This window comes from Cynoglossus semilaevis, chromosome 6 (assembly GCF_000523025.1).
Source record: "Cynoglossus semilaevis isolate Cse_v1.0 chromosome 6, Cse_v1.0, whole genome shotgun sequence".
Taxonomy (NCBI): domain Eukaryota; kingdom Metazoa; phylum Chordata; class Actinopteri; order Pleuronectiformes; family Cynoglossidae; genus Cynoglossus; species Cynoglossus semilaevis.
The window spans coordinates 14,178,323-14,191,733 of record NC_024312.1 but is presented as its reverse complement, the minus strand read 5'-3'; the positions used below and the strand labels follow the sequence as shown (position 1 = coordinate 14,191,733).

Below are 13,411 nucleotides of genomic sequence, written 5' to 3'. Positions count from 1 at the left end.
CCGCACCGTGGGCTCTTCCTTTATGGGGGTTGAAGCCAGAACGGGCCTGCTGTGGACCCCACTACTCGGTGGAGAACAGAGGAGGAGCAGGCGAAAGTACGTACGCAGACACTCCTCCCTAAAGAGGAACAGCATGCCAGCCTCAGTGGACATCTGTTTTCACAGGTGTGCTCACCCAGTGTGATTAAGATTGGCGCTGCACAACGCCTGAGAAAAAGTGCACTGGTGCGCCAACACTGTGGGTGCTGGGGCATGGGTGTAAAGACGTGCGGAGCGGTTGTGTTGTTCCGGGGCAGATGGAATTGATGATGGGAGTTTGAGTGTTAGAGGAAACAGCGAGTGGAGGAAAAGATGGATGATGGACGGCGTTTGAGAGAAAGTTCAAACAGACTATCAAGTGCAAACAGCTGTCAGGAGAAACAGAATTTGTAACAGCTAGGATTAGTACAAGTACATGTATATTGTCCTGTGATTTTTTTCATTACAGTACAAGAGAAATGAAATACAGCTTTTTGGTGAAAATCACATTTGGGAATGTTTTTATAATGTAATTATAATGTAATAAAAAAAATGCTCTTCATTTTAAAGTTCTTTATTTACAGCCTTTATATTCTGTAGGACAAACTGTAGGTGGGCAGCGGTTTAGGCAGATCCAATATGGCAGGAGCCCAATTTTACACTGCACCTGCTTCCATGGCAACTAGAAGAGAGACTGGCTTCCCCTTCACCAGCAGGACAATTCACGCTTTAATGTAAAGCGACAACTTGCTGGAATTAATTTGTGTCTTGTCAAAAAGGCCTCACGACCACATTGAACTGGGAAATATATAGGAAGATGGAAAGGGGCTATTTTCTTTGTGTGTTCTGCAGCAAACCGACTCCTCGCGCTCCATCTTTCTGTCACAACATCATTCTCTGGTGGTTCTTGAGAACTTTTAACTGCTTCCAAGTGATCTTATTCATAGAATGGTATGAGGCAATACAGAAAGCATTTCACTCCAGCGAGGAACTGAGGAGGTGGAACAGGAGAGTCAGTCAGTCACTTACTAAAAAAAAAAGGGAAGTCAAAGATAAAGGCTGCTCACACAGTAACTGTCTAAGAAGAAGAAGTCAAAGAATTATCAGCAATAGATTTGTTTTCACCACAACTCATAAACTTACTTTGAGCTGATAGCCAAGAAAATGACTTTACTGGATGTTGACTATAAGCACTTTTGACTATCATCCCAGTGAGCCCGCAAACTTATTTACTCTTTGCTTACAGTCTTTCTCTGAGCATTGAAGGCTTTCGCTGTTTTCTGACAGGTTTTTGTGAACATCTCGTCCAAATCGAGGCGAAAGACACAAAGGGCATCAACTGGTGACAACATCGGTTTAGCTCAAACAGTTCACCAGAACTAAATGATTTGCAGGTTTTCAAAAACAAATGAGCATCTGGAGAATTTAGGGCAAATTTCAAGACATTCAAGAGTTGTATATTCCTACATGTACGGGTGTGTTATATGAACGAGCCGTTAAGATGGAAGACGTGTTAGCATGAGGCTTTTGAGGTGTTTGCGTTGACACTTTACGATGTCCTGTTGAAGACCAGACATCCTGTCACCGAGGGCTTTTGGTGCCACGGAGAGTGGGGTTGTTCAGTGTGTGAGGGCTTTTGAAATGCATACACTAGTGCCCTGGTAGGAACAGACTGTAAGGCACCAATGAAAACCACTGAAAGCTAATAGCAAGAATGATATAAAAAGAACAAATAAATACAACTTCTACATGAGAACATTTAATATAGCTACTTACAGCTTTGCGCTTTATATGTATTGAACGTTAGTCAGCACAAAACCTGAAGCTGCAAAACAAAAAAACAAATGACCGATGCACATGTAACTGGCAGTAGTAGAGTTAATGTTGTTCACTTTGATATGAAGCTGCTGGAACCAAACATATTCCATTAGTCAGTGTGGGATACATTACAAACCCTGATCACACATCCAATCCACAGCTCTNCCACCCGGCTCCCCCTCCTGTCAATGAAGCGATGGCAGGCATCGTTCCCACAACGCTGCCCGTCTCCAATCTGCTCTCGGTTCCATCTCTTGGCAAGCATAACTCAGCGAGGGGTACGGCTGCTCTCCAAAGCGAGATGTGAGAAATGTATATATTTGTAAGCGCTAATACTAAGCAGCGCAGACTGTTGGGCCAGAACCAGACAGATGGTTCTAAGAGAGGCAGAAGATCAGAGAGACGCTCCCTCCCACCCTCACTTTTCCCATTCCTCTGTTTCTATGAGAAGACACTTTCAGAGCTCTGCCTGAAAACTCTGAAGCAGCCTTAATTCCCCCAGTGGTCCAATCAGCCCATTTAACAAGTGTATCAAAGTGGTTCATCAATGATACGATGCTTAAAACCTCAACTCTCAACAAGCCTTCATTAACACAGGTTCTTAGGGCATGGAGGGAGAAAATACTAAATAACGCAAAAGAAAAAAATGCTTTGGAACCAAAAATACTGACTTGGAAAATCAAACAGTAAAGTGGTTCACAAAGAAAAACAGACTATAAGAATTTTTCACCGTGGATTTAATCCAAGGACAAGCCATTTTTAAATTACTAAAAGAGAATTATTAAGGTCAACTTGCTTTACACGGAGAATTGTTTACTGTAAATGCTGGGATTGTGTGTGTGTGTGTGTTTGTGTGTTGGGGCCAAGGTTACAACCACAAGATTAGCCATGGTTGAGGTTAGGGTCTTCCATCAGGGAATGAAGAGGTGTGAGAATGTGTGTGTGTGTGTGTAGGTGGGATTATCATATCTCCAACAGAAGCCCATTCTTCACTCTTTGTTTGGTGATCATCTTGTTTACAGTTGGCTCATGATGACATCTCATCGGAGGCCAGGGTCAAATAAAGTGTAAAGGAGCTGAACAGCAGTGTCAGACTGCGGGGGGCGGGGGTCTTTGTCAAATTAAAACACAGACACAGATGCATTTACTTCCACACACGCAGAGAGACAAATACAATGTCTCCAGACACAGTAAAAAATGACTCCCGTGTCCTACACGAGGCGTGCGCCGTGAGAAACAACAGTCGTGCTCTCGACACTGTCTGTTTAATGGATGGGACATCCACAATAATCGTCTTCATGGACTGCACTCACTCTGACCTCCGTCTCCGTTCCAAAACTAACACAGGGAATGTGTAGAGCCATGTGGTAAAACATGCCTGCGCACAGAAATTAAGCAGCTTGGCCCTGTAGAATGGGAGATGAAGAAACAGCTGCCAATCGATTGGACCGCTCGCTGTGTAGAGGAGACATAGAGCTCTCTTTGTCTGCTTGTGACCTTTTTTTGGGCCACTGAAAGCGACCCAGCCGGTCGTAGAGGGGAATAGATGATCTGTTTGAGCTTAATATACTGTTGGCAGAATGCTGACACATAGTCTGCCAACATGGACAGAACTCCGCCCTGACTGACCTCTGTACTGTTGCACCAGTGTGCCAACCAGGGCTCCAAACAAACCTGTAGACTTCCGACAGCTTAACATTTCAGACTTTCTGAATCCTGTCAGAATGAAATACAAGACCGACAATATTCAAAATTGAAGAAGAAAAAACAGAAGTGACATCATGGTTTCCACTTCATTGGTTCCCATAGTGCAGTTCTTCTGCATAAAAATGCACTGTGCCACAAATACAGTTCCTGTTACTGGTTTAAGCAAATCCTCATTATCAAGTCAAGTCTGGTTAAATCTGCACCTACCCATCATCATGTTATGATTCTACTAGCTTTATAAATGGGACTTCTTATGGCATTTGTAAGGCTTTGAAAAATGTCTTACATTGGAATTCAGATGAACCCAATGATCCCTGAGATGGTAGGATCCGGGGGAACCCTGTCTTTACCTGCTGCACATACAAAGGAGATGAAGTAAAGAAAAGAAAAAACTGAGGCTGAGTTCATTACAAGACAAATGGAGGGATGAGGGAAAACACAGAGGTGGGAAAAACAAGGAAATAACGATGGACAGAGTATATGAGGAGAGGTTGGCAGCCTTCCATGAAAAAGACAGCTGGCAGCGACATCCTTCACAAACCTGGCGATGCACGCAGTATGATGGAAGCAACCTCGAGAGATACAGAGAGGAGAAAGGACAGTGCGGGGGAGATAACACGCTTTTGAACTGCAGATTCTTGTGATTAACACTGTCCTGTATTTTAAGTCACCCTGCAATTCTTGCAGCCTGAGCTATGTTTTCAGTGGAGCCACACTGAGAGAAAGCAGTCGGCGAAAATATGCAAATTCTAGTGAGTGCGGAAGGGTCAGGAGAGTATGAGGGATGAAAGCAGGATTAAAGGTCCGGCGGCCCCGTCTGAAGGTCAGTCTGCTGTCCTGCCAGCCTGGAGTCTGTGGTGAAGGGAGGGGGATGAAGACGAATGAGCGAGAGATTCTGGGATGCTGATCAAAAGCCAAGTCGCTCACTGGTCCCTCACCTTATCCAATTGTGGAAAGTTTAAAAAAAAAAGAGAAAGTGAGAGAGCGAGAAAGAGACAGAGTGAGAATGAGAAAGAAAGTAAATTGAGGAGGCCAATGAGCCGGCACAGGGCTAGTCACAACACCACGGACACAAATCCAGGTTCTGTACCATTAGCTCCAGATTGTTATAAATCAGAGAGAGAGGCAGCTGACAGGACACGGGGAGAAGGCCAAACACGGAGGTAAAAAAGCAACAGCTGCACTGTTTAGACCTAAACATAGGAGGAGGGAGAAAGCCTAACACAGGCTGCACTACATTACATTACAAGGGAGCTGGAAACACTACGGCCGGGAAGTAAACGTTGGTGCCTTTTAAATGCTCCAATAACACTGGAAGTGCACAGTGACGAGTGTTGCTGCTGAATATTTAAACACATATTCCATCTCTTCAGATATGTGCTTTTTTCAATCAGCTCATCATCAACTTTGAATTAATATTTCATGCATTCGCCTGTTGATTGACACCAGCAATATGACTGTGAACGAGGTGGGAGGGAAGGAGGAGATAAAGATGATGAACAACATCCAATAAAGGATCCAAGGTTATGCCGGCTGTAGGTCACGGTCTCTGACTTTAAACATCTGAACCTTTTGGTATTTTTTTTATTTGATTATAATGTAGCTGCTTCTCTTCGTGGAGAATATACTGCACTATAAGTTTGTGAAACCAGGTTCAATGAAACAATCAATTTATAGAGCTGATAAATGCTAGATAAATGAAATTAAGTTTATTCTTGATATTTTTGATATGTCAGTGGATTAATATGCAGGACCAACTAAACTAAGAATTGATATGTCAGTGGATTAATATGCAGGGCCAACTAAACTAAGAAAATAATAATAATAATAATTTATTCTATACAGCATGTTCTCATACTTTATCATTTAGAAAATAGAGGCTTCTGTCTGTGTACAGTTTTGTGCTTGATCAGAACACTTGATTAGCTTTGCTAATTAGCAACAGGGAACACTCTTCTAAAAATACTGTGAAAAGCATTGATGCGTGAAAGGACCTTGACTAGGGATTTCAAACACGCTGATTCCATGTTGTTGTCTTGGCCTGAGCCTCACAAGCAGCTAAATTACGTGGCCACCTTCCCGCTGTGAAGGTTGTGCATATATTATTTAGTCTTTGTTGGGTTTACAGGTTTAAAACAGCGTTTGTGTAAACATTTAATTTAGAGTTAGACTTGATGTGAGGCTCAAATCTCTAAAAGGCACAGTCTAGAAAACTTGATCTTGCGTCGAGTCCTTCCAAGCATTTGCCAAACCCACCTCACACTGAGTACACCACAGAGAGCTGAACACTTCCACCCTGTGATCCAATTAATTTCTTCACACGCCACACATTTGAACATGCTAAGAGCATGAGCAGGGGAAGCGGAGGTTGGAAGTGGAAGGAGGTGTTCGGTGAGGCAAGTGGGAATATCTGAGAAATTGAAAAGATGAGCCAAGGTTGGGGAATCTTAGAATTTCCCATATCTTACTTGTGGGTTTCTGCACAGGGAGAAGAAAATGCAATTACACGTGCCCTCTCAGCCTTTTCAGGCAAGTGTGGTGTGTAGAAATGAGGAGGCAGTGGTGGGGTTTGTGCCCCGTGGCAGCTAGCACTCCTGTGCTCTATGCTAATATATGCTTGTTCTGAATTCACATCAGGCATTGGGTGGCACAGCTCTGAGTGGGGAGCAGCAGAGGAGAGAGAGAGAGAGAGAGTGCAGACTAACACCAGTGCAAGAGGGGGTGGTATCTGCTGCCGCCTCGTGTCTCTGAAGATAGTAGGAATAATGAAAACTCTGCTGGGACTTCAAAGCAAATGCTGGTCATTTCCTGTGGTGTTGGCTGATAGCAGCCTGCATGTTCAGGCAACAAGCACGCACACTTAGTCACACATTCCAGCTAGGATGAGCCCCGCCCAACGAACACCACTCTCTTTGATGGTATAGTAGAGTCAGAAAGGAGGTGGGACAAAAGTCTGAATGTAAAATAAATTTAAAAAGCCTTTGAATGTGACAGGCGGGTCCGTCTAAGCCATTTAACCAGGGCCAGGAGGTCAAGGCATGCAATGTGGGTGTAATACAGCAGCGGATGATGTCAACACTTCAGTGGCGTTCACACTTTGTTGGTAGAATAAACAGACATTCGACACTGGGCACGAGTCACAGGACTGAACCAAAAACATCATGCAGTTGTAGGTTAAACAAAACAATCCATGGCAAGGTCAACGATGGCAAGGTATAAGAGTGGAAGTTGAAAGACAAAGATTTTTTTTCAAATTGTTCAAGCATGAAGAAAAACACCAGGTGGTGAAGGGTCCATCCAGCTATTGCAAAACTTTACTATTAAATTTAACAGATTTCCATTCAAAGTTCACTTCTGAAGTTTGATGTAATTTTATAATATATCTACTGTATATTTGACTGTGGTTCAACATTTAATGATAAAACATTAAAAAACAAAGACTGAGACCTGAGAGATGTGTCTTAATATGTTTCAGTTATATATATAAATATATATATAAATGGAACACCTTTCAACATCCATCCTTAAACTTTTTGACCAACCCTGCAGTAGAAACTTTTTCTATGCCCCTTTGACTGACAAAGAAAATCGGGATTCACGTCTCTCACAGTTTCCTCTGTGTCGATCTATAAATGGCAAGTGTTAAATGACTAAGTCTTGCATTTTAACACAGAGTATAAATATATGATCTAAACACATGGGCCGTGCTCATTTTGGACAGTTGCCATTTTTCTACTAAAACGAAACCAATACTCCCTGCAGGGTTCCTGTTATTCTAAATGTGTATCAATAGGCGCTCTGAGGATGAACTTCTTGACATAACGTCTTATGTGCTAGTAAAAATGAGCACACATGGCAAGACTGAGTGAACAAAAACACACATCTGGTTTCTTTCAGGATGCCTGGAATTCTTTGCCTGCTTGGTTCAGATTACTTCCTGAGCCCCCATGCTGTCTGTGCAAGACAGCAGATAAACTATGCCGCTCAGTACAATGCCTGGCCTATTCACTGTGCAACTGGCAGGATGGTGGCAGGCACATGATGGAGGTGGTGCAGAGTACTCAGGCAGGGTCTTGGTGTAGACAGTTCCTAACAGAAGAATCCCAAAAAGTGATTTATGCTAATTTCTTTCTGCCGTTCTGATAAAGACTCCTTCTTACAGCATGTGGAAAGGAAAAATGATCTCAAGGGAAGTTCATGAATCTGTCAAAGCAGCAGAACCTTAATAAAACGCTGAACCTTCCTGTAGTTACCCACTGAGGCAGGCCCCAGCATCAGAGGGTCAAGCTCTGCCGAGAGCCAGACCATAGACACAGATGTACGAGGTCAGCAGACCAAGAGCCTAGAGAGCAGTGGATCAAGGTAGTATTACATAAAAAAGAGAGGGCAGCCAGTGAACAATCACATTTTGGTCTTTTCACAGTTTGAAGTCCAATAAAAATAAACCATGTTTATTGTTGTTTTGCTGCAAAAGTTCCCAAGTGCACAGTCATAAAGAACATGATGGGTTCCACACTCCCCTTTGGTTCTTCACATCAATCTCAGCATATTTCCCAAACATCGCTTTCCCCCTACTTTTCCGAACGTCCTCCTTCCAATTCTCCCCTTCTATTCTCTTATCTTTCATGTCTGACAGAGTGACGTCTTCAGCCGAAATCACCTAGCCCATTCCGGTTCCCCGGGAGATGGAGTGCCAGGGATGTGGACGATTCAATCAGTGTGAAGTAAAAGAGCAGATCAAAGACAATACGACGCGGCCCCATTACCCCCAGTCCTCACTTACAGCTAGTGACACTTAGCCCGGGCCCCCACCTAATGGGCCATAATATCATTTTACGCCATGTTCCAGCTCTTTATATTAGCTCTAAACATAACTCTGTCGCCAAGGCACAATAAAAACAGATATATTTCTCTATTACTCCTCACAGAACATATCAACAGATCTGAGCACCTCTGCAAAAGGAAACTAATATCTACTGGAACCTGCTCTTTTCCGTGGCTCATTTAGAGCAGGCGCACCGTTGTTATTACATTGAGCTGCACTCTGCTGGCCTCACTCCCCTCCACCCCCCTGCTGTTCACAAAGAGCATAATGGATGTTTTATTATAATCAAATGAATACAGTATCTTCCCCACAAATAGTCTACTTAAAAAGCCATTTTCTCTGCCTTGCAATATGTTTGACTGTCCATCACACTGGAAGTAACAACAAGTCACATGTTTAATGCAGGTCTAATGCAATTGGCGTGTTCTGTGCTACTGCACAGGTGAAAACAGCAACTGTCCTTACCCCCCATCACTGCCCCTTCTACCCAACCAATAACCACTTTCACACTGGCTTGCATAAAGTCGTATGAATCGCCTACAGGGCCATTGCTTTGCATGACAGCTGGAAGGGGAAAAGTCACCAAGGTACTCTGCCTCTACAGGAGAATTCACATTCTCCATCTCACAGAGCAAATGCTGTGCTTGTAAGTTTGGGGCCAGATGCACAGAATTTTACGCCAGATAGGGGAAAGTTATTACCCACAACTTGTAATCATCACCTATACAGGTTACATGGTGCCTGGTTAGATACCCTATATATGATCAGGTCAGACCAGCCAATTTATACGGTGAGGATCTGACAAGAGCTATGTGAATGTTGAGGCAGGTACATTTGTACTAGTGTGTGTGTGTGTGTGTGTGTGTGTGGTTGTGTGTGTAAGGATGGAGCAAAAGGGGAGTTGGGGAATCCAATCTCTCACACAGAGGAGCAGAGACAGGCGAGTAGATATGCTCCAAGCCCAGAACAACCCCCACAGTATCCGTGAATGAAATGAAGGGATTACAGGGTTTTCACAAAAACCTGCTGAGATGATTGATACCGCTGTTTATGGTTTATGTCACACCACCTGTAGAGAAAATCAAACCGTCGGACTAATTAAAATATGGACGAGCGCCGTACAACGGTGCAAAAAGAAACACGTACGACCCATTACTGCAAAGATGAACGGAAACCTAATTCATCAGCGCTCTGTTAGAATTCACGACTGGACGGACATTAAGGGTAGTAAGAATTAATTCCTGTAGCATTACTGTGGCTAAACTTCTTCAAGGTGGGGGCAGTAAACAACAGCCCCCTATCCTGATTAAGAATGGGGCTGTGTCAACAACCCCATTAGGTAATAGTAATTACTGCCATTGCTGCAGCGGCATCAGAGTGAGGTACCTTCTCTCTCTGACAGGCTGGTCCTAATTACCAAGAACCACCAATTACTGGCTCCATTTCTTTATTTATATTTCTCAGCAGCATCACCCAAATAAAAAGACTTGAGAGACTCTGAGCAGCCCCGTCTCTGGCAGCTGCTGAGGAGCGCCCAGAGAACATGCCAAATAATTCTCTCAACTGTTTTTATACTTACAGTAGACAAGTGAAAAGCCAAAGAAAAAACACTGTTTGTGCAACAAAAGGAGAAAAAGTTAAGACATCAGATGGAGCCAAAGGGAGCTGACTCCACTTCCTTTTCTCCAGCCACGGGAAACAATTTGACTCCAAAGGAAGTTAGTTATCTTCTCCCACTTGCTTCTGCTCATTTATCTGCCAGCAAGGATGCAGAATCAATTTTCAAACATGAGCCCTGGAGCCTTGTAGCTGCTTGAAATGTTTGCACATCCAATCTATTTCATGTTCATTCTTTACACTGCAAAACACCAAGTTAGCTTAATTGGCTAATAAAATAAATAATAATAAAAACTGAAAGTCTGAATGAAACGCAATCTAAATTTAAAACACATTTCTTTTGTCTGCCGAGTGTATTCTGTCATCGTACACACGTCTCACACACACTTTAACAGATGTTTGCCATCACCTTTTGCTGCCAAGAAGTGTCTGAGAGGCAGGATGTAAAGGCTAGGGCGGGGGTGTGAAATACTGCCATCCCTGCTCCAGTGACTTCTGCAGAAACTTGGCAGATTATTGTAGAGATCCGTACGTCTGTGGATTAATAGTGAAACCATTCGACAGGCTCATCTGGAATCTGTCTCTCATCGTGCCTACACTTGGTGGATCTTTCCTTTTTTTGGCTCTCATTCCCGTGAAGCCAAAAATCCACATCATTTGTCCACTGTATGTGCAGGTGTGAAATGAACTCGGTGATTTACTCCTTGTTGTAGCATAATTTAAAAAAAAACCCACTTAGCCTCTTAGCAAAGGTCATTTCGGGGGAAAATCTCGAAATCAGATCATCTTCACCAACTTCAATCATGTATTCATCAAAAGAAATGAACACTGATCCAAAGCGTTGTTAACTTTGTATCTACAATGCTGATCCATGCTACTTAGTATCTACATGACAGTTGTAGCGAACAGGCCTTGTTTGCAAGGGCTGGAGCAGAGCATTATATGTGGCCCGAAGGCCGGATCTTTTCCAACTGTGGCCTGGCAAGAAAATGTTAATCCTAGTCAGCATCGACAGCTTGGATATTCACAGGGGGCGAGAGGGAATTGGAGGGCTGCAGCACTGTGTTGGAGTCGCTGAAGCTTGGAGGCAGCAGGGAAGGGTTGATGAGTCAGGAACAAGGTGTTGTTTGGTACAATAAGGACGAGGCATTTGCCGTGTGTAATGAGTAAAACCAAACATAAGTTGGAGAAGAATCTTCATGTCTGTTTTGGCCCGAGGTGATAAAGTTTATCTGGTGGTTACGCGTGTGGGGGGGAACTGGAGGCACTTTAAACCACTCTTCACTCCGCTGGCAGTGGAGTACTGTGGTATGGTGATGATGCAATTTTAAAGGCTGGATATACAGTATAATATACGAGTATCGGCTGAGAAAAAAACCCTCAATATTTACAATGTTTATTTAGCACCGTCCTATAACTTCACAATCGATATATGGATCCTTCAACAAACAAAATAAGATTAACAGGAAGAAGATCAATTCTGCAGGAATTGCATTTAAAAAACAACGGAGAAACAATATTAGCCTCATTATTAATGTTAGGTTAAAACAAATGAGTCAACACATAAAATACATATATTAAAATGATTATGTATGTGAACACTCACCAACATGTTCATCTTTTAAAAGAAGCTCAACTCTATCATAACGGTCTACAGCCCCTTTTTTGAAATATGGATGGTTCATTTACCTTTGTGTGTCATAATTATTTTTACTCTAATGTGTGTTCATGCACGGCTAAAGTCAATTTAATTTTTCAATATCATAGAAATAGCTGTCTACATTAGAAACCCCTCTAAATTAACCTGAACTGACTTCTAAAGCAGCAGTTATAAGATATGCCCCTCAGCAAGTCACTTCTGTTGAACATTATTATATCACTGGCTCCTTTGAAATGTAAGCTGTCAAAGGCATCGATATGAATAGCGTTTTGTTTACACGTTTTCTTGGAAAGACAAACTCCGAACCGGGTAACTCGAAGGTGTAAAGTCAAAGCAGCAAAAAGGACAAAATCAAGATTAAAATTATATAAACATTATTAAAAACTATTGTCTGCTCATCAGACATTACATTTGCACCACAGTCTAAGATCAAAGAAAAGAACAGTAAACATGTGACACTTTTTAATGCCAAACATTCTGAATCAGTCATGCAACTCGAATTCTGCGGGTTAAAGCATCTCTCAGCTCAGGCTCTATTAATGCAAAAAAACCACCTGGGGTAGCCTACATTTCCAGTGCGCCATATTTTGTTTATCTTTAACACCAGCGGGCAGCCTGGCAGGCATGCAAGACGGGAGGAAATGTGATGGAAACTGGCATGTGAGAGTTATGACCTAACTAAACAAATGATTGTGGAATAGATGAGTGTGGACGCAGGGATGTCTGTCAAGCTGAGCCCTCCACAGATGGACGAGTTTAACACATGGCCAAACAAGCAGGTCCTGGGGCTTTATGGCAGCCTTGGGCTTTAAGGTATGCAGGAGATGTTAAATGCTTATGTGCATACAAATTGATATCACCTGTAATAACAACACCTTTAAAGTGTCTGTCACTTTCCACTTCACATCTTTCCTCTCCTCTGAGTTGTAGCCTTTACAGCTGTCTCGAAGGAAAAAAAGATTCTTGAGAATCTATGAGCAGCATCTGGGTATGTTGGAAATTAGGTGAATCATATATATTCCATATACTCCATTAAAGACATTTTAAAAGTGGTAGGGGGTGGTGGTTTATCTTTCATACCAGTAGAATATATTTAATGAACAATAACTAATCTTCAATTTGAGAGATTTTGGGACCTCGGGAAGTCTTGGACCCCAGACTAGGGAAAACATACAAACTCTATACAAAAACAAAACCCTCCTGACATACAAGTACAGCTTTAAGAAATTACATCTCATTTTACCTAGTAGGCCAGGACTTAACTTATAACTGGACACTTGTTTCCTAACACATGTATTTTGCCATGTACTATCAGCCAGGTTCCACCTCCATGAGCACAGACACATAAAATGTTTTCATTAGTGTACGGTGGCGCTGAGGGGCTTAACTTTGCCGAAACATCTCCCAGGTGAGACGGTCAACTATTTGCTAGGAAGCCGAGATGCTGTGTTTCACACTCCTCTCTCATCTTAACACCCAATCTGTTCAGTCCTCTCCCCAGGGCTCACAACTGCCCTGCTAGCTCTGCTAGCGCTTGTACTGACGGCAAAACAACAGGGGCTAAGACTCCCCTAACAAGGAAAAGAAAGAAGAAAAAAAAAACAAAGGCTAAACTAATTAGAGACACATCCACACCACTGACTCCAATTCAGAAGAGAACACTGTGCCATACAGCTTGGCCAGCTCTGTAACTGCTGTACCATTGTGAGAGGAAATATTGGATGCTTTTTTTACCCACTGCTGGCAAACTGAAAACTTGAATAATT

General features: G+C 42.7%; 1 protein-coding gene across 2 annotated transcripts in view; it reads right to left on the bottom strand.

Moving 5' to 3' along the window:
- Positions 1-13,411, bottom strand: part of plxnb2b (plexin b2b) — a 120,793-nt gene that overhangs the window by 75,619 nt on the left and 31,763 nt on the right. The window lies entirely within an intron of this gene.